The sequence below is a fragment of the Anomaloglossus baeobatrachus genome, chromosome 9 (assembly GCF_048569485.1).
Source record: "Anomaloglossus baeobatrachus isolate aAnoBae1 chromosome 9, aAnoBae1.hap1, whole genome shotgun sequence".
NCBI lineage: Eukaryota > Metazoa > Chordata > Amphibia > Anura > Aromobatidae > Anomaloglossus > Anomaloglossus baeobatrachus.
In genome coordinates, this window is record NC_134361.1 from 13722965 (window position 1) to 13749463 (window position 26499).

Here is a 26499-nt window from a genome sequence, read left to right on the forward strand (position 1 = left end):
TATATTCCTATACATAGGGGGCAGTAGTATAGTAGTTATATTCTTGTATATAGGAGCAGTATTATAGTATTTATATTCTTGTACATAGGGGGTAGTATTATAGTAATTATATTCTTGTATATAGGGGCAGTATTATAGTAGTTATATTCTTGTACATAGGAGCAGTATTATAGTAGTTATATTCTTGTATATAGGGGGCAGTATTATAGTAGTTATATTCCTGTACATAGGGGGCAGTATTATAGTAGTTATATTCTTTTACCTAGGAGCAGTATTATAGTAGTTATATTCTTTTACCTAGGAGCAGTATTATACTTGTAACCTTGAGATTGTTGATGTTTTTCATCCTTTTTGGTTCTCAGGTCCTCAGACCGTTCTCCTCTCCTCTTTCTGTTCTCCATGCTTAGTGCAGCACACACAGACACCTGAATGCAAAGATTGAGTCAACTTCTCCCCTTTTTATCTGATTTCAGGTGTGATTTTCATTTTGCCCACATCTGTTACTTGTCTCATGCTTCCATTTTGGAAAGGTGCCAACAGTTTTGTCCAGACCATTTTTGCGTTTTGTGTGAAATTATGTCCAGGTTGTTTAACAAAACATGTAATTGCAATAACTTTCTGTAAGAATATCAAGGAAGCCAGCACTTTCGGCCATGACTGTGTAGATGCCAAAAATCTTCATATTCCTGGATATAATTTAGATTCCATTTACAAGCAGAAGTTTGCAGTATTGCAGTATATTCATCTAAAATACGGTTTTCTTTTTTAATATCTTTTTTTTTCCGATATTTTCTCTTAGTGTTGGATCTATTTTTTCTGTTTCATTTCTTCCGATGTTTAGATGGTTTGATGAATGGCGCTCACTATTCTTATATGCAAATCCCCTGCTCAGAATTGTAACTGATTTATCATGAGCAGCCTCATTACGCCGGCAGCGCTGCTCCGTGTACCTGCCGTATCACACTTCATGTCTCCCTTTAATAGTTGAAGTTTTTGTCCAAGTTTTACATGTTTTAAAACTTTATATTTTCATCCAAATCTGTAATAAATTCTTAAACGACCGCTGTCATTTCATCAAAGTTTTCATAAATCACTAAGAGAAGTGGATACAAAAAACTCTGTAATGTGACTTATCAGATACATCTGCTTCTTTTCTTCTCTTCCACTGTTACACGGTGTCTGGCTCTAAACTCACCAGGTGTCATGGCGGCATCGGACACTGTTCACGCTGCAGACTCTGACGCAACACACTATACGGTCTCTGGTGCTTCTGAGTTACACAGACAGGCTCGGTTGTTGACCAGCTGTGTGCTCATTAGTGATCAGACTTGCAGGAGTTAATGCTGCTAGCCTGCTGATTACCTCTTGGATCACACGTTACGGGAAACTTCTAACAGCTACTTCCCGCCTTTTTAAGATGTAGAGCCTGTCTTCCCTTGCTGAGTATAGCTTTTGGTAAATCGGTCCATGTGCTGTGTGATTTATTGCGTGCTGTTTGGTGTGCTGTGGAAATCCTCTCATCATATCTAATCACATCTTTTCTTATACCTCCGTGTGTGCTAGCTGTTTGATAGTTTGGGTTTTTTTTTGTTTCCTTGTTTTTCTTTATCTGTGGGTTCAACCACTCCTATCCAGGTCCTCCCCTGCGGTGGGTGAGAAGGAGTAATGATCAGGGCTGTACAGGAGCAGGGCAAGGAAGGCGGCCCAGACATCGTCACCATTAGAAGTATCTCTGGGATTAGGGATACCTAGGTCCCCCCTAGCCTGAGGACCAGTCTAGGAGCCCCGATCGCTTGTTATCCCCTCACAACCCATGACATCCACTTCTCCTCTCCCTGCCTTTTAAACTCACAATTTAATCTCAATTTACTCTAACAAACTGATTAAAATGGGTTTCTGAGATAAACTGAAATTCCTGTTCTTCCTACAGATTATGCTCTCTCATAATTTGGGATTTGCATGCTGCAGTTACATGTCTTACAACTTTTGAAAAGCTAGTCTGCATGTGACCACCAGTAACAAAATCTCATATAGGTGGTCACATGATGAGATCTTTAAAATCCCTTTTAACCTCTTTAAAGACGGGCTACCATTTTTACTGAGTGACTAGATTACCGCTGTCTCTTAAAGTCTATGGGTAGGGTGTGGTATTGAGCAGAAAGAGACTAAGAACCACAGACAGACTCCATAGCTAATTGTTTCATCTTGCCCCAGAACTGGATTAACAGATACACTGCTTAGTATTGCTAATTAATGTCCATGCTGCTGCTGCTGCTCCTGTTGTTTTCTACTGTTTTGTAGAGAAACCCCGGTGAGCAGATAAAAGGTTAAACAGAAGGTGTGAACAAGTAGATATATGCAGGTTGTAGAAACCTCAGGAGATTGCAGAGGTGGGGGTAGTGTAATGTGAACAGTCTCTAGCAGTTTGTAATGCTTACAGCAGATGATGAGTTAATCAACAGGTCTGATGAGCAGCAGATGAATGTGGTAGAAAATACAGGAGTTTGCAGAGATGATTGCAGTTGACTGAACTGGATGGTGGCAAACATGAAGAGGAACAGCAACTGAACACAACAATGAATACTCAGACACCTTTGTGTGTCTTAACCTTAAAAGACCTTGAAGGATAATATAAATGAGGTGTGTCCAAAAATGGTGGCTCAGTGGTTAGCACTGCAGTTTTGCAGCACTGGGGTCCTAGGTTTAAATCTCACCAAGGACAACATCTGCAAGAAGTGTAAAGTTCTCCCTGTGTTTGTGTGGGTTTCCTCCAGTTTGTCTAGTTTCCTCCCACACTCCAAAGACTGATAGGGAATCTAGATTGTGAGCCCCAATGGGGACAGTGTTGCCAATGTACGTAATGCTCTAAGGAATTAATGGTGCTATATAAGTGAATAAATATTCTATACCTCTCAGTATTGCTGTATGATGCTCTCCATAATATTTATTTCTATTAAGTCTATATCACTCCTGTGCTGGATTCTCGGTTACACTGTGCAGTACTGCTGTATAATGTCCTCCATGCTGCTGCTGTATAATGTCCTCCATGCTGCTGCTGTATAATGTCCTCCATGCTTCTGTATAATTTTTTCCTTGCTGCTGTATAATGTCCTCTATGCTGCTGCTGTATAATGTCCTCCAGGTTGCTGCTTTATAATGCCCTCCATGCTGCTTCTGCTGTATAATATCCTCCATGCTGCTGTATAATGTCCTCCATGCTGTTTCTGTATAATGTCCTCCATGTGCTATATAATGTCCTCCATGCTGCTGATGTATAATGTCCTACATGCTGCTGCTGTGTAATGTCCTCCATGTGCTATATAATGTCCTCCATGCTGCTGCTGTATAATGTCCTCCATGCTGCTGCTGTATAATGTCCTCCATGCTGCTGCTGCTGCTGCTGTATAATATCCTCCATGCTGCTGTATAATGTCCTCCATACTGCTGCTGTATAATGTCCTCCATGTGCTATATAATGTCCTCCAGGCTGCTGCTGTATAATGTCCTCCATGCTGCTGTATAATGTCCTCTATGCTGCTGCTGTACAATGTCCTCTATGCTGCTGTATAATGTCCTCCATGCTGCTGGTGTATAATGTCCTCCATGCTGCTGGTGTATAATGTCCTCCATGCTGCTGCTGTATAATGTCCTCCATGCTGCTGCTGTATAATATCCTCCATGCTGCTGTATAATGTCCTCCATGTGCTATATAATGTCCTCCATGCTGCTGCTGTATACTGTCCTCCATGCTGCTGCTGTATAATGTCCTCCATGCTGCTGTATAATGTCCTCCAGGCTGCTGCTATATAATGTCCTCCAGGTTGCTGCTGTATAATATCCTCCATGCTGCTGCTGTATAATGTCCTCCATGCTGCTGCTTCTGTACATGTGCTAAATTGAGAAACAAGAGCAGGAATCCTTCATGTCTGTGTGCTGTGTATGGGAGACATCATAGCAGCTAGTCTCTACCCACCAGCTCAGAGACCACTGAAGATTTAGATATAGGCAGAGGGGAAAATAGGTGACTATGTAGGATATAAAGTGATAACATGGTCAGTGTTATTCCCTATGAACACACAGGGCAACATGTTTTAAAAGTCACCTGAAATGTCAATCTTTGCATAATATTATTGTCATTGAAAACGTTGAGCTGGATGGATCTGTCTTTTCTCATCCTGTGTAACCAGCATGTAAAAAAAAAACAAAAAAAAACAAAAAATCCTCCGCTATGGCCTGTAGAGTTATAGAACAGAATGTATCACCACGGCCGTCCCTTACCCATCAGGCATCACTCCACGTTGTGTGCTGCGGTATGTTTCTGAACGTTGTACCACTCACTCCCAGGGACAATGAATTGTGCATGTGCAGGTGGAATGCGCCGCTCTCCCGTCATTGTGTAAACGCTTCTCGTCTCCATAGTGAATTTGCATCATGTCTGAAAAAGACAATTGTTACAAGGTTACATCTATCTGATGCTGGATCAGCGGCGTCACTCAAGTATCAGCGGCGGCAGTGACAGCGCAGGATAAAAGCAGCTTTGACTTTGTAACAGGAACAAAATGTTGACTTTACAGGTGCAATTCACATGAGATCTGTACAAATAAACAGAGACACAAGCAGCAGATAAAAATCTGTCTATATCATCCATCTATTTATCCCCCTATCTATCCCTCCATCTATCCCCCTATCTATCTATCTATCTATCATTATCTATCCCTCCATCTATCTATCCCTCTATCTATCTATCTATCTATCATTATCTATCCCTCCATCTATCTATCCCTCTATCTATCTATCTATCCCTCCATCTATCTATCTATCTATCTATCCCTCCATCTATCTATCTATCCCTCTATCTATCTATCCCTCTATCTATCTATCTATCCCTCTATCTATCCCTCTATCTATCTATCCCTCTATCTATCTCTCTATCTATCTATCATCTATCTATCCCTCTATCTATATATCCCTCTATCTATCCCTCTATCTATCCATCTATCCCTCTATCTATCCCTCTATCTATCCATCTATCTATCCATCTATCTATCCCTCTATCTATCTATCCCTCTATCTATCTATCCCTCTATCTATCTATCTATCCCTCTATCTATCTATCTATCCCTCTATCCCTCTATCATCTATTTATCTATCTATCTATCTATCCCTTTATCTATCTATCTATCTATCTATCCCTTTATCTATCTATCTATCCCTTTATCTATCTATCCCTATATCTATCTATCTATCTATCCCTCTATCTATCTATCCCTCTATCTATCTATCCCTCTATCTATCCCTTTATCTATCTATCTATCTATCTATCCCTTTATCTATCCCTCTATCTATCTATCTATCCCTTTATCTATCTATCTATCTATCCCTTTATCTATCTATCCCTCTGTCTATCCCTCTATCTATCCCTCTATCTATCCCTCTATCTATCTATCTATCTATCCCTTTATCTATCTATCCCTCTATCTATCCCTCTATCTATCCCTCTATCTATCTATCCCTCTATCTATCTATCCCTCTATCTATCTATCTATCTATCTATCTATCTATCTATCCCTCTATCTATCTATCTATCCCTTTATCTATCCCTCTATCTATCTATCCCTCTATCTATCCCTCTATCTATCTATCCCTCTATCTATCTATCTATCCCTCTATCTATCTATCCCTCTATCTATCTATCTATCTATCTATCTATCTATCCCTCTATCTATCTATCCCTCTATCTGTCTGTCTGTCTGTCTGTCTATCCCTTTATCTATCATGACCTGGAATTTTTCCACTTGATAAATGTGTTTCTTTCATGTATCAATGATTATTGATTACATTTTTTTTTAAATATATTTGTAGTCAGATTTACAATCTATTTTGCTCCAGGCTGAGTTGCTCTTTCTGTATAGACTGAGCACTATGGGGTTAATCCTCTGGTTACACAGGAACGTAGGAATTCATAATTTAGAATAAGACTTTAGCGGGAACCTGTGATGTCATTTCTCTTTATTAAACTGCCCCAATATCTTGTTGATACAATGTGCATCACTAAATCCCGCTTTACACGCTGCAATGTATCTTACAATGTGTCGGCGGGGTCACGTGGTAAGTGACGCACATCCAGCATCGTAAGGTACATTGCAGTGTGTGACAGTGACGTGCGATTGCGATTGAATGTTAAAACGTTCATCGCACGCACGTTGTTCAAATGCTAAAAATTGAACGTGAGGTTGTTTAATGTTCCCGGGGCAGCGCACATCGCAGCGTGTGATGGGAACATTGAACAGATCTTACCTGCGTCCCGCGGCTCCCGGCTCACAATACGGAAGGAAGGAGGTGGGCGGGATGTTTATGTCCCGCTCAGCTCCGCCCCTTCTCTTCTATTGGCCGGCTGTTGCGTGATGTCGATGTGACGCCGAACGTCCCTCCCACTCCAGGAAGTGGATGTTCGCCGCCCACAGCGAGGTCGTATGGAAAGTAAGTGCGTGTGACGGGAAATAATCGTTTGTGCGGCACGTTCAACAAATTGAACGTGCCGCACATACGATGGGGGCGGGTATGATCGCGTACGATATCGTATGTGATATCGTAACGTGTAAAGCGGGCATTAATCGTAACGTGTAAAGCAGGCTTAACACGCTGCTCTAAAACAAAAGTTCCCAGAATTTATCTAAAAAGACACTTTTTTATCATTAGGTGAATGCAGCACAGACCTTCTGTTTCAGTCTCTGGGGCAGCGCTTTGTAGTGTTTCAGTCATTGTCAGTCACGGTCGTCTTCAAGTTATGCACACCCATTGCAGTCTGATTGCCATGACTGGCCCGAAATCACAGCAATCTACTCCGCTCCCCACACATGTGCACTGCCCCTCAGCTCCCCGTGCATGCGCACCCCCTCTTAGCTCCCCACACATGCGCACTGCGCCCCAGATTCCCACACATGCGCACTGCCTCTCAGCTCCCCGTGCATGCGCACCCCTCGCAGCTCCCCACACATGCACACTGCCCCTCAGTTCCCCACACATGCGCACTGCCCCTCAGTTCCCCACACATGCGCACTGCCCCTCAGTTCCCCACACATGCGCACTGCCCCTCAGCTCCCCACACATGCGCACTGCCCCTCAGCTCCCCACACATGCGCACTGCCCCTCAGCTCCCCACACATGCGCACTGCCCCTCAGCTCCCCACACATGCGCACTGCCCCTCAGCTCCCCACACATGCGCACTGCCCCTCAGCTTCCCACACATGCGCACTGCTTCTCAGCTCCCCACACATGCGCACCGCCCCTCAGTTCCCCACTCATGCGCACTGCCCCTCAGCTCCCCACACATGCGCACTGCCCCTCAGCTCCCCACACATGCGCACTGCCCCTCAGCTCCCCACACATGCGCACTGCCTCTCAGCTTCCCACACATGCGCACTGCCTCTCAGCTCCCCACGCATGCGCACTGCCCCTCAGCTCCCCATGCATGCGCACCTGTTACGAGGGGGACCCGGGGAAGCGTGCCAAGATGGGGAATGGACAGCTTCCGCCGGTCAAGGTCCACTGTGCGGTGTAAGGGACCGCTGCTATGGTGGGTGAAGAGTGAGCAGGTTGCTGCTAGCGATCGTCTGGAATGTCACAGACGATCTATGTACACCGGTCTGCTCTAACCCGTGTGGGTTGTATGGCAGGGATCACACGGCTCGGTGTACCTGTTGCACGGGGAAGCACAGAGGTGCCCACGCACGTGTGCCAGTGTAAGTCACGAGAATATGGCACGAGGGTAGCACAGAGGTGCCCACGCACGTGTGCTTTCAATAACCAGGTGAGTCCAGTGGAGACTCGAGGAGCTCACCTGGGACAGGAACACGGCCTGTAGAAGGAGCTACTGCCGGAGCAGCAAGGCAGGGACACGGCCTGCAAACCAGGGGCTGCCTAAGCAGCAAGGGCCAAGCCCACAGAGGAAGATAATGCCTGAGCAGTGGCGTGGCAGCACGCTGCCAGACATCCAAACATAGAAGGACGGTCGCGCGCCGCCATGATGGCAGGAGGAGCTTTTAAGGAGGTGTAGCTCCAGCCAAGGGCGGGCGCGAGGCGGAGATGACGGACTTGACCCAATCAGGATCCACGACATCCCAGCCTGGCCAGTCAGGATTCACCACGTCACCAGCTTTGTCATCAGGCCGTGTGACGTCAGTGGGCGAATCAGGATCCACCAAGCATAGCACATGCTCACCCTCCTGCCTCTGGGAAATAGAGGCGGGATCCTCGGTCTCACAATGTGTAGAGATAACGGGAGTCTCACTGCTTCCCTGAGCAGCAAACCTCTGCACATTGCGCAACCTCACAGACCTTCGAGGCTGCTGAGCAGGAGGAGCTGCGGCAGGAAAGGAATGGGAGACCGTCTCATTTCTTGCAACAGGAGTACCACTAGGTGTCACCCTTGTGCTGCCTCTCTGAGGAGGTTTCTCCTGCACTCTGCGCAGTCTGGCAGACCTTCGGCGCTGCTGAGGAGGAGCACTCGTGGCAGGCAAGGAGACTGTCTCATTCCTTGCCACAGGAGAGCCACGAGGTGTAACATTACCCCCCCGTCTAGGCCCCCCCCCCTGCCCATGCTCAAAGGCCGCTATCAAACCCGGGGCGTGGATATGATCCTCCAATTCCCAGGATCTATGCTCCGGACCACGGCCGACCCACTCCACAAGGTAGTACCTCCTGCCCCGTATAACTTTTGTCTCCACAAGCTTCGCCACCTCAGAGTCGTCGGGCGGGGGGTCAGTTTGAGGCGTCAGGGACCCCGAGAACTTATTAAGTCGTACGGGTTTCAGGAGGGACACGTGAAAGGTGTTGGCTATAGCCCAGCGTGGAGGGAGCTGGAGTCGGTATGCCACCGGGTTCACCTGCTCTAGCACTTTAAACGGACCCAGGTACCTAGGGGCGAACTTGGCTGCCTGTACCCGTAGGTTAACATTCTTAGAGGACAGCCACACTAGGTCACCAGGGGCGAAGGATGGTGCAGGGCGGCGGCGCTCATCAGCCGTTGTCACCATCCGGTCTTTAGCCCTCTTAAGGGCCTCTTGGGTGTTATCCCAGATCTCCCGGGCCTCGGTCGCCCAATCCTCCACTCTAGGATCGGGTGACGTTATGGGCATAGGAACCGGGATTCTGGGATGTTGTCCGTTATTGAGCAGGAACGGAGTCTGACCAGAGGATTCATGGACCAAATTATTAATGGCAAATTTGGCCCAAGGAAGGAGGTTAGCCCAGTTGTCGTGGTGCGCGGAGATAAAATGGCGGAGGTAAGTTACCAAGGTCTGATTGGTCCTCTCTACCAGTCCATTGGTTTCGGGATGGTATGCGGAGGAGATGTTCAGCTCTATCTGCAGGAGCTTACAGAGCTCCCTCCAGAAGCGAGACGCGAACTGGGGACCCCGGTCGCTCACCACCTTGTCAGGCATGCCATGCAGCCTAAATACATGCCTAATGAATAAGGTGGCGAGAGCACGTGACGTCGGGAGTCGTGGGAGAGGCACCAAGTGGACCATTTTAGAGAAGTGATCCGTGATGACCCATACGACCTTGTGACCTGCTGACTTGGGCAGATCTCCCAGGAAGTCCATTCCCACCACTTCCCAGGGACGATCCGGCACTGGCAGTGGGTGAAGAAGACCTGCCGGTCTCTGCCGGGACGGCTTATTCCGTGCACACGACATACAGGCTCCCACATACTCCTGTATGTCCTGGGGTAGTCTCGGCCACCAATAGTGCCTAGTCACAAGGTCTCTGGTCCTTTTGACCCCAAAGTGACCCCCGACCTTGGAGGCATGGGCCCACGATAGCACCTCATTCCGTAGTTCAGGGGGAACGAGGGTCTTGCCAGGTGGCACCTGGTCCAAAGAAGTGGGAGTGACCATCCTCAAGCTGTCCGGGGGTAGTATAAGACGACGCTCCTCCTCATCCTCCTCCAACACAACCATACAACGTGACAAGGCATCGGCCCGTACGTTCTTCTCACCGGCCAGGTGGCGGATAATAAAGCGGAACCGGGAGAAGAACAAGGACCAACGGGCCTGCCTTGGGTTCAGGCGTTGTGCTGTCTGGAGGTATGTGAGATTTTTATGGTCGGAAAATACTTCAAATGGATGCTTCGCACCCTCCAGGAGATGCCGCCATTCCTGGAATGCTAGTTTCATCGCCAGTAACTCCCTATCCCCTATGGAGTAGTTCCTCTCGGCCGGAGAAAAGGTTTTGGAGAAAAAGAAACATGGATGCTTCCTTCCTCGTTCGTCTTTCTGGTACAGGACTGCACCAGCACCGACCGAAGAGGCGTCTACCTCTAGTAGAAAGGGTTTGGAGATGTCTGGACGATGAAGGATGGGAGCTCTGGAGAAGTAAGTTTTGAGAGTGTGAAATGCCTCTACCGTTTCCCGTGTCCATGCTTTGGGATTAGCGCCCTTGCGGGTAAGGGCAATGATGGGTGCTGCCACCGTCGAGAAGTTGGGAATGAACTGGCGATAATAATTGATAAACCCCAAGAATCGCTGGATCGCTTTCAGCGAGCGGGGCTCAGGCCATTTCATCACTGTCTCCAACTTCCCCGGATCCATTGCTAACCCCTGACTGGACACGATATACCCCAGGAACGGCAAGGATTCACGTTCAAAAACGCACTTTTCTAGCTTAGCATATAACGAATGAGTGCGGAGCCTCTTAAGTACTCGGATGACATCCCTCCGATGGGTGGCAAGATCGGGGGAGAAGATAAGGATATCATCCAGGTATGCAACCACGGAAAGATACAAATCCCGGAAAACATCATTCACAAAGTCTTGAAATACGGCGGGGGCATTGCAGAGTCCGAAGGGCATTACGAGATACTCGTAGTGACCGTCCCTGGTGTTGAAGGCGGTCTTCCACTCATCGCCCTCTCGGACTCGCACTAGATTATACGCCCCGCGTAGATCCAGCTTCGTGAAGATCTTTGCCCCGCGGAGTCGATCAAATAACTCCGTAATGAGGGGAAAAGGGTATTTGTTTTTGATCGTGATTGCATTTAATCCCCTGTAATCGATACAGGGGCGTAGATCCCCTTCCTTCTTTTGCACGAAGAAGAACCCCGCACCAGCCGGTGAAATAGACTTGCGAATGAACCCTTTTGCCAGGCTGTCCTGAATATATTTGGACATAGCCTCCGTCTCTGGAGCAGAGAGGGGATACACTCTGCCCCTAGGGGGCTCGGAGCCTGGCTTCAGGTCTATTCGGCAATCGTATGGCCGGTGGGGAGGAAGGGTATCTGCGGCCCTCTTGGAGAAGACGTCCCTGTAGGCCTCATAAGGTGTCGGTAAACCTGGCTCCCCTGTATTCCCTGAGAACCCAACCGACCTAATGGTAGCGGGTGGTTCGGTAGTCACGAGGTGCTCCCTACAGGATCCTGCCCATGATGAGATCTCCCCTGTTGCCCAGTTGAGTATAGGAGCATGCTGTCTCAACTAGGGGAGGCCCAGTAGGATCTCATCCGTCCCCCCTGGAAGCACCAGGAAGGACACCTGCTCATGGTGTCCCGGTGGTACATCCATCCTGAGAGGGATGGTGATCTGGGTGATGGGATCGACTAGTAGGGACCCGTTGACTACCCGAACCCTGAGTGGCTTGGGCAAGAGAACCAGGGGAACTGAGTATCGGGTTGCCAGGGAGGTCGAAATGAAATTGCCATCAGCGCCTGAGTCCAGGCAGGCCAGAGCAGAGAAGAGAGTAGTGCCAAACTGCAACTGGGCGCTGATAGTCAACCTAGAGGGAGAAGCAGCGTCTAGGAACCCCCCTCTGATGGAAACTAGACGCTGTCTTTTCCCGACGGTTTGGGACATCGGGTAGCTATGTGTCCCCTCTGCCCACAGGAAAAGCAGATGACACCAGACCGAGAACCTGGGGTAGAGGAGACCGCTTTGGACACCTCCATTGACTCCACGGAGTCGCCTACAGAGCTGGCTGGGAGACCTGTCTGGTGGAAGACGGGAGCCAGACGCTTTTTAGGCCGTGAGGACGTGGGTGCTGAAGAGACCTCGAGCCTCCGCTCCGCCTGGCGGATGTCTATGCGAGAGGCAACCACAATCAAGGACTCTAAAGTAGCAGGCACCTCACGCGTGGCCAGTGCGTCTTTGACGAACCCTGCCAGGCCCTCCCAGAACACAGGGACAAGGACCTTATCGGGCCAGTCCAGCTCTGCGGCAAGTGTCCTAAAGTGTACGGCAAAGTCCCCGACTGAAGTGGACCCTTGCCGAAGTCGTAGGAGGCGCAGCGCGGAGTCGTGGGTGACTTGAGGCCCGAGGAACACCATTCTCATGGCCCCAAGATAAGATGCTAAGTTAGTCACCACCCGATCTCCGCGCTCCCACAACGGCGTAGACCACTTCAGCGCTCTCCCTGTGAGCAGGGACTGGACGAAGGCTACCTTCGCCTTCTCGGTAGCGTAAAGATTCGCGGACAGCTCTAAGTAGGTGGTAACTTGGTTTATAAACCCACGGCACTCGGAGCTGTCCCCGCTAAAGCGCTCTGGAAGCGCAAGGCGAGGAGACCTTCCGCCCAATAGCACAGCCTGGGTAGCCGCCTGGGTGGCGACTGTCGTCAGAGCAGTCTTGTCGGAGGAAGACTGCTCCACTGCTGCCAAACGTGATTCCAACTGCTGCACATAACGCAGCAACTGCTGCTGCTCTTCAGCCATAGCCAGACCTTTGGCGCGACCGTAATGTTACGAGGGGGACCCGGGGAAGCGTGCCAAGATGGGGAATGGACAGCTTCCGCCGGTCAAGGTCCACTGTGCGGTGTAAGGGACCGCTGCTATGGTGGGTGAAGAGTGAGCAGGTTGCTGCTAGCGATCGTCTGGAATGTCACAGACGATCTATGTACACCGGTCTGCTCTAACCCGTGTGGGTTGTATGGCAGGGATCACACGGCTCGGTGTACCTGTTGCACGGGGAAGCACAGAGGTGCCCACGCACGTGTGCCAGTGGAAGTCACGAGAATATGGCACGAGGGTAGCACAGAGGTGCCCACGCACGTGTGCTTTCAATAACCAGGTGAGTCCAGTGGAGACTCGAGGAGCTCACCTGGGACAGGAACACGGCCTGTAGAAGGAGCTACTGCCGGAGCAGCAAGGCAGGGACACGGCCTGCAAACCAGGGGCTGCCTAAGCAGCAAGGGCCAAGCCCACAGAGGAAGATAATGCCTGAGCAGTGGCGTGGCAGCACGCTGCCAGACATCCAAACATAGAAGGACGGTCGCGCGCCGCCATGATGGCAGGAGGAGCTTTTAAGGAGGTGTAGCTCCAGCCAAGGGCGGGCGCGAGGCGGAGATGACGGACTTGACCCAATCAGGATCCACGACATCCCAGCCTGGCCAGTCAGGATTCACCACGTCACCAGCTTTGTCATCAGGCCGTGTGACGTCAGTGGGCGAATCAGGATCCACCAAGCATAGCACATGCTCACCCTCCTGCCTCTGGGAAATAGAGGCGGGATCCTCGGTCTCACAATGTGTAGAGATAACGGGAGTCTCACTGCTTCCCTGAGCAGCAAACCTCTGCACATTGCGCAACCTCACAGACCTTCGAGGCTGCTGAGCAGGAGGAGCTGCGGCAGGAAAGGAATGGGAGACCGTCTCATTTCTTGCAACAGGAGTACCACTAGGTGTCACCCTTGTGCTGCCTCTCTGAGGAGGTTTCTCCTGCACTCTGCGCAGTCTGGCAGACCTTCGGCGCTGCTGAGGAGGAGCACTCGTGGCAGGCAAGGAGACTGTCTCATTCCTTGCCACAGGAGAGCCACGAGGTGTAACACGCACCCCTCTCAGCTCCCCACACATGCACACTGCCCCTCAGCTCCCCACACATGCGCACTGCCTCTCAGCTCCCCGTGCATGCGCACTGCCCCTCAGTTCCCCACACATGCGCACTGCCCCTCAGTTCCCCACACATGCGCACTGCCCCTCAGCTCCCCACACATGCACACTGCCTCTCAGCTTCCCACACACGTGCACTGCCTCTCAGCTCCCCACACATGCTTAATAAGTGAACACTAAACAAAGATGGCTTATTTACACTGCAGTCCGGACCCATAACACGCGGGTCACTCTGCCCTCGGACTTTCGAGGACATGAAATCGCGCGAGCCATCCTTGGCACAAATATTCCTGATGCAATTCTTTTATTAAGTGTCTTTACGTGATTGGTTAAAACAATAATTTCTGTTACTGTATTGGCTGTATCATTTGTAACTCCCTATTTAATTTTGTATAAAAAGGTGGCTCCGACAATATGGAGTCAGTTCTGTGATCCAATCAGAGCTCTTGCATATGCAATAAACCTTTCTTTCTTTCATCAAAGAAAGTCTGACGTCTGATCCTTGGGAGACTGAGATCGTTATTTCCATAACAGCACCGCCCCTCAGTTCCCCACTCATGCGCACTGCCCCTCAGCTCCCCACACATGCGCACTGCCCCTCAGCTCCCCACACATGCGCACTGCCTCTCAGATTCCCACACATGCGCACTGCCTCTTAGCTCCCCACAAATGCGCACTGCGCCCCAGCTTCCCACACATGCGCACTGCCCCTAAGCTCCCCAAACATGCGCACTGCCCCTCAGCTCCCCATGCATGCGCACCCCCTCTTAGCTATGCGCACTGCCCCTCAGCTCCCCACACATGCGCACCCCTCTCAGCTCCCCACACATGCACACTGCCTCTCACCTCCCCACACATGCGCACTGCCCCTCAGCTCCCCACGCATGATCACCCCCTCTCAGCTCCCCAAACATACGCACTGCCTCTCACCTCCCCACACATGCGCACTGCGCCCCAGCTTCCCACACATGCGCACTGCCCCTAAGCTCCCCAAACATGCACACTGCCTCTCAGCTCCCCGTGCATGCGCACCCCCTCTTAGCTCCCCACACATGCGCACTGCCTCTCAACTCCTCGTGCATGCGCACCCCTCTCAGCTCCCCACACATGCGCACTGCCCCTTAGCTCCCCGTGCATGCGCACTACCCCTCAGCTCCCCACACATGCGCACTGCCCCTCAGCTCCCCACACATGCGCACCGCCCCTCAGTTCCCCACACATGCGCACTGCCCCTCAGTTCCCCACGCATGGACACTGCCCTTCAGTTCCCCACGCATGGACACTGCCCCTCAGTTCCCCACACATGCGCACTGCCCCTCAGCTCCCCACACATGCGCACTGCCCCTCAGCTCCCCACACATGCGCACCGCCCCTCAGCTCCCCACACATGCGCACTGCCTCTCAGCTTCCCACGCATGGACACTGCCCTTCAGTTCCCCACGCATGGACACTGCCCCTCAGTTCCCCACACATGCGCACTGCCCCTCACCTCCCCACGCATGCGCACTGCCCCTCAGCTCCCCACGCATGCGCACTGCCCCTCAGTTCCCCACACATGCGCACCCCTCTCAGCTCCCCACACATGCACACTGCCTCTCAGCTCCCCACACATGCACACTGCCTCTCACCTCCCCACACATGCGCACTGCCCCTCAGCTCCCCACGCATGCACACTGCCCCTCAGTTCCCCACACATGCGCACCCCTCTCAGCTCCCCACACATGCGCACCGCCCCTCAGCTCCCCACACATGCGCACCGCCCCTCAGCTCCCCACACATGCGCACCGCCCCTCAGCTCCCCACACATGCGCACCGCCCCTCAGCTCCCCACACATGCGCACCGCCCCTCAGCTCCCCACACATGCGCACCGCCCCTCAGCTCCCCACACATGCGCACCGCCCCTCAGCTCCCCACACATGGACACTGCCCCCAGCTCCCCACACATGCGCACTCCTCTCAGCTCCCCACACATGCGCACCGCCCCCCAGCTCACGCCCATGTGATCTGTATCTGGATGTATGTCCACATTCATATGTGCTCAGGCTCTGGAGCACGGACACTGACTGTGACGGAAACACTACAAAGCGCCGCCCCAGAGACTGAAAGGAACGGTCTCTAATGATTGTAGTTTTTTAAATGAAACTGGGGACCTTGTGTGAGAGCAGCAGCTAGTGCTGCACATTGTATCAACTAGATATTGGGGCAGTTTTATATAGAGAAATGAGGTGACCGTTCCCTCAAGAAAGCGATGGCAGATACATGCAATCTAAAGATCAGGAAGACCTGCAGAGTGATCCATGTTATTCTATGACCGTGGAGAGGGGAACGCTTTCCCTTTAACTCCGTGATTTCTTCCTATTTGGCTCTTGTACCGCAATATCTCCAGTAACTAGAACAATATCACTTTGTGCACTCTCGTGGCCGCTTCCTCGGGATCCTGCGTTCTTCTGTTAGCGTGCGGCTTCATCCTACGCTGGGACTGCGGCCTGTAGAGCTTTAATCTTCTGCAGCCACAGGGTAAGAAATAAGAGTTCAAAGTCTGCGCTGCTGCAGTAATAACGCCATTATTCATTCTCTTTCTGGAAAAGGCAAAAAGACGTTAAAAAGTGAAGAACGTATGAAAATGTGAGTTATCTGTTCATTTGCTGCAGCCGATGCCCCATGGAGTAAAACGCTGGAACATTCTGCTAGTGGAATGAAATAAAACTGCGGATAAACATTGCAGCGAGGAGGTTCCATGGGTTATTACTAACGGCGATGAATTCTGGCCAAATTATTGCCCTCCTGTTACTCCAGACGCTCCGCTGGGGACTGTGCTGCGACTCTTATTACACTAAGACCAGGATCCTGACCAGTCCTTCATTAGCAATATGATGTCTCCCCATGTGGTATGATAGCCCCACAATGTACGGTACCACCCATGGACGTATTTTCCATTAGGCACCCGTGGTCCCGTGCCTAGGGCGGCAGGATGCAGGGGGCGGCACCTTCTAGCAGTAAAAAAAAAAAAAATATTTTTTTTTTACACATTCATTAAATCCGCTGTATTTTCGGAGGGGGGAGGGGGGAGAGGCGCACCTTTATTTATTTGTATCCGCATCAATTAAGACGCGAATGCAGACAAACTGCGGCGGCCGGGCACAGAGAGCTGATTGACCCCGGAACTGCCGGCGCCTGCACTTCCGGGGTCACAGGCGCTCCAATCAGCTCCTTCCTCTGTGCTGCGTCCAATTCTGTGTGGATTTCACATGTAGAGCTCACAGCAGGACGCCGCAGAGGATGCCGCGATGGAAGCCGGTGTCAGAAGAGGATACTCACGTGAGCCAGGAAGATGACGGCGGGTCGTGGAGCAGGTAAGTGCTCAAAGAGCTGAAGATTCATAAGGAGCATGGGGGTGTCTCTAATGCAGACTGGAGATCTGCGTATGGGGTGGGAGGAGAGAGGCTGATACTGGGGGAGACTTGGGGGAAGAGAAGCTGATACTGGGGGAGGCTGGGAGGAGAGAGTATGATGCTGGGGGAGGCTGGGAGGGGGGAGGCTGATGTTGCGGAAGACTGGGATGGGGGGAAGCTGACGCTGGGGGAGGCTGGGAGGAGGGAGGCTGATGCTGAGGGAGGCTGATGCTGGGGGAGGCTGGGAAGAGAGAGGCTGATGCTGGGGGAGGCTGGGAGGAGAGAGGCTGATGCTGGGGGAGGCTGGGAGGAGAGAGGCTGATTCTGGGGGAGGCTGATGCTGGGGGAGGCTGGGAGGAGGGAGGATGATGCTGAGGGAGGCTGATGCTGGGGGAGGCTGGGAGGAGAGAGGCTGATGCTGAGGGAGGCTGATGCTGGGGGAGGCTGGGAGGAGAGAGGGGGAGGCTGGGAGGAGAGAGGCTGATGCTGGGGGAGGCTGATGCTGGGAGAGTTTGGGAGGAGAGAGGCTGATGCTGGGGGAGGCTGGGAGGAGAGAGGCTGGTGCTGGGGGAGGCTGATGCTGGGGGAGGCTGGGAGGAGGGAGGCTGATGGGAGGCTGGGAGGAGGGAGGCTGGGAGGGGGGAGGCTGGGAGGAGAGAGGCTGATGCTGGGGGAGGCTGGGAGGAGGGAGGCTGATGCTGAGGGAGGCTGATGCTGGGGGAGGCTGGGAGGAGGGAGGCTGATGCTGAGGGAGGCTGATGCTGAGGGAGGCTGATGCTGGGGGAGGCTGGGAAGAGAGAGGCTGATGCTGGGGGAGGCTGGGAGGAGAGAGGCTGATGCTGGGGGAGGCTGGGAGGAGAGAGGCTGATTCTGGGGGAGGCTGATGCTGGGGGAGGCTGGGAGGAGGGAGGCTGATGCTGAGGGAGGCTGATGCTGGGGGAGGCTGGGAGGAGAGAGGCTGATGCTGAGGGAGGCTGATGCTGGGGGAGGCTGGAAGGAGAGAGGGGGAGGCTGGGAGGAGAGAGGCTGATGCTGGGGGAGGCTGATGCTGGGAGAGTTTGGGAGGAGAGAGGCTGATGCTGGGGGAGGCTGGGAGGAGAGAGGCTGGTGCTGGGGGAGGCTGATGCTGGGGGAGGCTGGGAGGAGGGAGGCTGATGGGAGGCTGGGAGGAGGGAGGCTGGGAGGGGGGAGGCTGGGAGGAGAGAGGCTGATGCTGGGGGAGGCTGGGAGGAGGGAGGCTGATGCTGAGGGAGGCTGATGCTGGGGGAGGCTGGGAGGAAAGAGGCTGATGCTGAGGGAGGCTGATGCTGGGAGAGGCTGATGCTGCGGGAGGCTCGGAGGAGAGAGGCTGATGCTGAGGGAGGCTGATGCTGGGGGAGGCTGGGAGGAGAGAGGCTGATACTGGGGGAGGCTAGGAGGGGGGAGGCTGATGCTGGGGGAGGCTGGGAGGAGGGAGGCTGATGCTGAGGGAGGCTGATGCTGGGGGAGGCTGGGAGGAGAGAGGCTGATGCTGGGAGAGGCTGATGCTGCGGCAGGCTTGGAGGAGAGAGGTTGATGCTGAGGGAGGCTGATGCTGGGGGAGGCTGGGAGGAGAGAGGCTGATGCTGGGGGAGGCTAGGAGGGGGGAGGCTTTTGCTGGGGGAGGCGGGGAGGGGGGAGGCTGATGCTGGGGGAGGCTGGGAGGAGGGAGGCTGATGCTGAGGGAGGCTGATGCTGGGGGAGGCTGGGAGGAGAGAGGCTGATGCTGGGGGAGGCTGATGCTGGAGGAGGCTGGGAGGGGGAGGCTGATGCTGGGGGAGGCTGGGAGGAGAGAGGCTGATGCTGGGGGAGGCTGGGAGAAGAGAGGCTGATGCTGGGGGGAGGCTGGGAGGAGAGAGGCTGATGCTGGGGGAGGCTGATACTGGGAGAGGCTGTGAGGGGGGAGGCTGGGAGGGGGGAGGCTGATGCTGGGGGAGGCTGATGCTGGGGGGGCTGATGCTGGGGGAGGCTGGGAGGAGTGAGGCTGATGCTGGGGGAGGCTGGGAGAAGAGAGGCTGATGCTGGGGGCAGAGAGGTTGATGCTGGGGGAAGCTGGGGGAGAGAGGCTGATGCTGGGGGAAGCTGGGGGAGAGAGGCTGATGCTGAGGGAAGCTGGGGGAGAGAGGCTGATGCTGGGGGAAGCTGGGGGAGAGAGGCTGAAGCTGGGGGAGGCTGGGGGGAGAGAGGCTGAAGCTGGGGGACGCTGGGGGGAGAGAGGTTGATGCTGGGGGGGGCTGGGGGGAGAGAGGCTGATGCTGGGGGAGGCTGATACTGGGAGAGGCTGTGAGGGGGGGAGGCTGATGCTGGGGGAGGCTGGGAGGGTGGAGGCTGATGCTGGGGGGGGGCTGATGCTGGGGGAGGCTGGGAGGAGTGAGGCTGATGCTGGGGGAGACTGGGAGAAGAGAGGCTGATGCTGGGGGCAGAGAGGCTGATGCTGGGGGCAGAGAGGCTGATGCTGGGGGAAGCTGGGGGAGAGAGGCTGATGCTGGGGGAAGCTGGGGGAGAGAGGCTGATGCTGGGGGAAGCTGGGGGAGAGAGGCTGATGCTGGGGGAAGCTGGGGGGAGAGAGGCTGATGCTGGGGGAAGCTGGGGGGAGAGAGGCTGAAGCTGGGGGAGGCTGGGGGGAGAGAGGCTGAAGCTGGGGGACGCTGGGGGGAGAGAGGTTGATGCTGGGGGGGCTGGGGGGAGAGAGGCTGATGCTGGGGGAGAGGCCGCTGGTGAAGGCGGGGGAGAGCGGCTGCTGCTGGGGGAATGGGAGAGAGGGGCCAATCCTAGACAGAGGACAAGGGTTGAGGGATAGTGCAATGACAAAATCGATGGCGGGGGAGTGTAAGGACTCAGAATGAGTGGGGGGGCAGCATTGGTAGCTCATTATGGAGAAGGGGCAGCATGCGTGGGCTCAGTATGGAGTGGAGCAATGTAGGGGAGTCAATATCAAGAGTGGGGTAGTGTGTGTGTGTGGGGGGGGGGGGTGTCTCAGCATAAGCGTTAGTGTGGTGGTCTTAGTATGATGAATGGGGCAGCATGGAGGTGTCATTACGGAAAAGAGGAAGGCAGCATTAGGATCTCATGGAGAGGGGCAGCATGCACGGGACACTGAGGAGGGGGCAGCATGCATGAGACATTGTGAGGAGGGGGCAGCATGCATGGGACATTGTGAGGAGGGAACAGCATGCATGGGAAACTGTGAGGAGGGAGCAGTATGCATGGGACATTGTGAGGAGGGGGCAGCATGCATGAGACATTGTGAGGAGGGAGCAGCATGCATGGGACATTGTGAGGAGGGGGCAGCATGCATGAGACATTGTGAGGAGGGGGCAGCATGCATGGGACATTGTGAGGACGGGGAAGCATGCATGGGACATTGTGAGGAGGGGGAAGCATGCATGGGACATTGTGAGGAGGGGGCAGCATGCATGGGACATTGTGAGGAGGGGGCAGCACGCATGGGACATTGTGAGGAGGGGGCAGCACACATGGGACATTGTGAGGAGGGGGGCAGCATGCATGGGACATTGTGAGGAGGGGGCAGCATGCATGGGAAACTGTGAGGAGGGAGCAGCATGCATGGGACATTGGGAGGAGGGGCAACATGCATGGGACATTGTGAGGTGGGACAGCATGCATGGGACATTGTGAGGAGGGAGCAGCATGCATGGGACACTGTGAGGAGGGGGCAGCATGCATGGGACATTGTGAGGAGGGGGCAGCATGCATGGGACATTGTGAGGAGGGAGCAGCATGCATGGGACACTGTGAGGAGGGGGCAGCATGCATGGGACATTGGGAGGAGGGGGCAGAATGCATGGGACATTGTGAGGAGGGGGCAGCATGTATGGGACATTGTGAGGAGGGGGCAGCATGCATGGGACACTGTGAGGAGGGGGAAGCATGCATGGGACATTGTGAGGAGGGGAAAGCATGCATGGGACATTGTGAGGAGGGGGCAGCATGCATGGGACACTGAGGAGGGGGCAGCATGTGTCACGCTCCCCGGTTCCTCTGCCATGCTCCCCGGCTCCCCTGCCATGCTCCCCGGCTCCCCTGCCTTGCTCACCGGCTCCCCTGCTACGCTTCCCCGCGCCCAGGTTACGCTCCGCCGCTCCCGTGCCAGGCTTCCCGGTCCCCCGCTCCACAGCCTTCATGCCCCACCACCTGCGGTCCCCAGGCAGCCCGGTCCCCGCTCCCGGCGCCCATCGGTAACGCTGAGCCAGCCCGGCACTCCTGCCTCCTGTGCACCGCTCCCTGCTCTGGCTTCTGGCACCCGGGCCTCGCGCATGCGCATTAGGGCGCGCGCGCGGTCATTGACCCTCTCTTAAAGGGCCAGTGTCCTCCAACAGGATATTGAAGAATCAGGTACAGGGTATATAGGGGGATCATTTCCAAGTGGGCGGGGCCTGTTCTTCGTGTTTGCTAAGCTAGGAGTCAGGTCTCCTTGTGTCTTGTGCCATACTTACCTATCTGTCTTGTAGAGTCGCCCCCGTCTCGCCAACCGGTCCTGACGACTCCCGAACCCCGAACGGTGACTGCCTGCCATCCCGTCAGTCCCTACCATCTCCGATCCCTGGATCCGTGTGGTGACTCACCTCCTCGCTCCGTTGGTTCCGGATTCTGCCTGACGTCATCTCGGCCTCCGAACCTGAGCTCCGTCACCCGGACTACCTTCAGAGACTCCGTGGTCCCAGGGACTTCTTCACTCCACTCCTCTGAACGGACTGTCCTGCTACCTGTAGTGCTCCGGCTACCGGGCACCTTGCCCTCGGTGAGGTGTTCAGCCCAGTGGATCCACCTCCTGGGCCTACCCGTCCTCCTGGTCCTAACAGTAAGAACAGGCCATGGATCCCGCCGAAGCACTAGCGGCCCAGCTGGGCAACTTGCAGCAGGAACTCGGACGACAGCGCGAGACCCAGTCCCGCATGCTGGCCTTCATGTCCTCGGTGGATAACCGCCTGAACACGCTGCAAGCAACTGCCACGTCCCTGGCATCTCAGGCTACTACCGTACAGGCCACGGCCACAGTTCCCGTAGCGGCTACCTTGGAAGCTTCTAAACTCCGCTTGGCCTCTCCACCCCGCTATGCCGGAGATCCCAAGACCTGCAGAGGATTCTTAAATCAGTGCTCCCTCCACTTTAAGCTGCTTCCGCACCTGTTTGCCTCCGACCAAGCCAAGGTGGCGTTTGTGATGTCCCATCTGGAGGGTGAGGCACTGGCCTGGATGAACCCCTTGTGGGAGAAGGAGGACCCTGTAACTGCGAACATCCAGGACTTCCTTCAGGCGTTTAGAACCACCTTTGATGAACCCGGACGTGCCGCCGCATCCGCCTCATCACTCCTCAGGCTACGTTAGGGGACCCTGACGGTGGGGCAGTATGCCATCCGCTTTCGCACCTTGGCCTCAGAATTGGGGTGGAACAATGAAGCCCTCACCGCCGCCTTCTGGGAAGGACTCTCCAGTCGTATTAAGGACGAGCTGGCAGGCCGTGATGTTCCTTCCACCCTGGATGCCCTAATTGCATTAGCCACCCCGTGGACCTCAGATTCCAGGAACGATCCAAAGAGGTGTCCCGCGAGAGACGTCCGATACGGCATTCCTCTCCTCCGCAGAAGCCCATCGTACCTCAGTCGGCATCGTCTGGCATCTCTGTCCATGAACCCATGCAGATTGACCGTCTGAGGCAGTCCGAACAACGCCGAGCAGAACGGCTCGCTAAGGGTCTCTGCTTCTACTGCGGAGAGGGCACACACCTGCTACGTTCCTGTCCAGAGAGGCCGGGAAACTCCAAAGCCTAGGGTTGGTAGGAGAGGCCACCGTAGGTGCTGGGACTCTCTCAGACCCGGTTACGTGGACCGTTCAAGTGACAATGGGAGAGACGCGGTTCACGGCCGAGGCGTACCTCGATTCCGGGGCAGCAGGCAATTTCATCCAGCAGGCCACGGTGGACAAGTACCAGGTGCCGGTTACTCCACTCGACAAACCCCTCGTGATTGCCTCTGTAGATGGAGACCCCTCTCTGACACCATCTCGTGGATCACCAAGCCCGTAGGACTACGTATCGGTGCCCTGCACACCGAGAACATCACTCTCTACGTCCTCCCACACATGTCTCATCAAATCCTGCTGGGACTCCCCTGGTTACGGACACACGAACCGTCGGTCAGCTGGCGTACTGGTGAAATTACCCGATGGGGCTCCTCTTGCCACGAGAACTGCCTGAAGTCCATACAGCCCATCCGACGACCTCCGGTTCCGGAGTCCCTACCAGGACTGCCTTCGGCCTACTGGTCCTACGCGGACGTCTTTGATAAAAAGGAGTCAGAGGTACTGCCGCCACATCGTCCTTACGACTGTGCCATCGACCTACTCCCGGGAACTACACCACCTCGAGGACGGATATATCCTTTGTCTCCTGCTGAAACAAGGGCCATGTCTGCCTACATCACTGAGAACCTGGCAAGGGGATTCATCCGGAGCTCCTCCTCTCCTGCTGGAGCAGGCTTCTTCTTCGTTAAGAAGAAAGAGGGCGATCTACGCCATGCATTGACTACCGGGGATTAAACCAAATCACCGTAAAAAAAAAATACCCCCTGCCGCTCATCCCCGAATTGTTTGATCGGCTTAGAGGAGCTCGTGTGTTTACCAAGTTGGATCTTCGGGGTGCCTACAACCTGGTCCGCATCCGCTCTGGGGACGAATGGAAGACCGCATTCAATACTCGCGATGGGCACTACGAATACTGTGTGATGCCCTTCGGCCTGTGTAACGCACCAGCAGTCTTTCAAGAATTGGTGAACGACGTGTTCTGGGACCTTCTCTATGTCTGTGTGGTGGTGTATCTGGATGACATCCTGGTCTTCTCTCCGGACCTCCAGACCCACAGAGAGAACGTGCAGCTGGTACTACAAAGACTGAGAGAGAATCGTCTGTACGCCAAGTACGAGAAGTGTGTCTTCGAGCAGTCCTCTCTTCCCTTCCTGGGTTACATAATCTCCGATACCGGTCTGCAGATGGACCCAGAGAAGGTCTCTTCCATTCTCAACTGGCCCCCTCCTTCCGGACTGAAGGCAATCCAACGGTTTCTTGGATTTGCGAACTATTACCGTCAGTTCATCCCTCACTTCTCTGCCCTGACTGCGCCTCTCTCCGCCTTGACCAAGAAGGGGGCTAATCCAAAGGACTGGTCACCTGCGGCCGACGCCGCGTTTGGCTCCCTGAAACAGGCGTTTGCTTCCTCTCCTGTGCTCCACCGTCCTGACTTAAACCGACAGTTCGCCTTGGAGGTGGATGCCTCCTCCTCGGGAGCCGGAGCAGTGCTCATGCAGAAGTCCTCCTCTGGGAAGATGGTTACTTGCGGTTTCTACTCCAAGAGCTTCTCAGCGCCTGAACGCAACTACACCATCGGTGACCGAGAGCTATTAGCAGTCAAACTGGCTCTGGAGGAGTGGCGCTACCTTCTGGAGGGAGCAGTGTACCCCGTGATCATTTACACGGACCACAAGAACCTGGAATACCTGCGGTCTGCTCAGCGACTGAACCCACGACAAGCCAGGTGGTCCTTGTTCTTTGCCAGGTTCGATTTTCAGCTCCATTTTCGGCCCGCGGATAAGAATGTGCGAGCAGATGAATTGTCCAGGTCATTCATGCCCGTGGAACAGGAGGAGGAGACATCCCAGCCCATCATCTGCCCAAGTAACATCATTCCGGTGGCCCCTGTCACCCTGGCCCAGATACCGCCCGGGAAGACCTATGTCTCTGAGACTGACAGGCAAAAAGTGTTGCACTGGGGTCATGCCTCGAAAATAGCTGGCCATGCTGGTCAGAAGAGAACATGGAGTACAATTGTACGTCACTACTGGTGGCCATCCCTTCGCACGGACGTCGCTTCTTTTGTCTCAGCCTGCTCCTCTTGTGCCAGGAATAAGACGCCCAAACACCTGCCATATGGTCGCCTTCTGCCTCTGCCAATTCCCTCCGTTCCGTGGCAACACATTGCTATGGACTTTATTACAGACTTACCCTTGTCCGCCGGACACACAGTCATATGGGTCGTGGTGGATCGGTTCTCCAAAATGGCTCATTTCGTCCCTATGGCTGGATTGCCCTCTGCCCAGGAACTCGCTGACGCTTACATACAGCACATCTTCCGCTTGCATGGCTTTCCATCACACATTGTGTCCGACAGAGGAACTCAGTTTACCTCCCGCTTCTGGAGGGCTCTCTGCAAACATCTGGGAGTGGCTCTGGACTTTTCTTCAGCCTACCATCCTAAGTCGAATGGCCAAGTGGAACGAGTCAATCAGATCCTGACCTCCTTCTTGCGTCACTACGTTAATACCCATCACGACGACTGGTCCACGCTTCTTCCTTGGGCTGAATTCTCCCATAACCACCACGTCAGTGAGTCCTCCTCCAGCTCTCCCTTCCATGTAGTTTACGGACTTCAGCCTTCCATCCCATTACCTGTATCCTCTTCCTCGGATGTCCCTGCTGCTGATGCTGTAGTCCGTGACTTTGCAACTATTTGGGACTCTGTCAAGACGTCCCTTGGACGTGCTTCCCTGCGGATGAAGAGACACGCGGACAAGAGGCGTCTGGATCCTCCGTGTTTCTCCCCAGGAGATCTGGTCTGGCTTGCTTCCAAATATGTCCGATTGAAGCTACCATCGTACAAGCTGGGTCCTCGCTACATCGGACCGTTTAAAGTCCTCAGCAAGATCAATGAGGTCTCCTACAAGCTACAGCTCCCGGCCACGATGAGGATACCCAACTCCTTCCACGTCTCCCTGCTCAAGCCGGTTGTCCTTGGTCCCTTCTCCACTGTTGCCAGTTCTGCTCCTCCTCCTATTGCTGATGATGACATCTATGCGGTAAGGGATATCGTGGCCATGAAGACCGTGCGGGGCCGACGGTTCTTCTTGGTGGACTGGGCTGGGTATGGTCCTGAGGATAGGTCCTGGGAACCCCGGGAGAATGTGGGTACTCCTCTGATACGTGCCTTCCTGTTCCGGTTGCGGGGAGGGCGGCGTTGGGGAGGGGGTACTGTCACGCTTCCCGGTTCCTCTGCCATGCTCCCCGGCTCCCCTGCCATGCTCCCCGGCTCCCCTGCCTTGCTCACCGGCTCCCCTGCCACGCTTCCCCGCTCCCAGGTTACGCTCCGCCGCTCCCGTGCCAGGCTTCCCGGTCCCCCGCTCCACAGCCTTCCTGCCCCATCAC

General features: G+C 54.1%; 1 long non-coding RNA gene across 1 annotated transcript in view; it reads right to left on the reverse strand.

Annotated features, from left to right (window-relative positions):
- Nucleotides 1–4313: 4313 nt before the first annotated feature.
- The window catches only part of LOC142250247 (uncharacterized), a 24626-nt gene continuing 2440 nt past the window's right edge, over nt 4314–26499 (reverse strand). Inside the window, exons 2-3 of the long non-coding RNA XR_012725163.1 lie at nt 16161–16381; nt 4314–4435 (exon numbers count right to left, since the gene is read on the reverse strand). This is a non-coding gene — a long non-coding RNA (uncharacterized LOC142250247). The remainder of the gene's footprint in view (nt 4436–16160; nt 16382–26499) is intronic.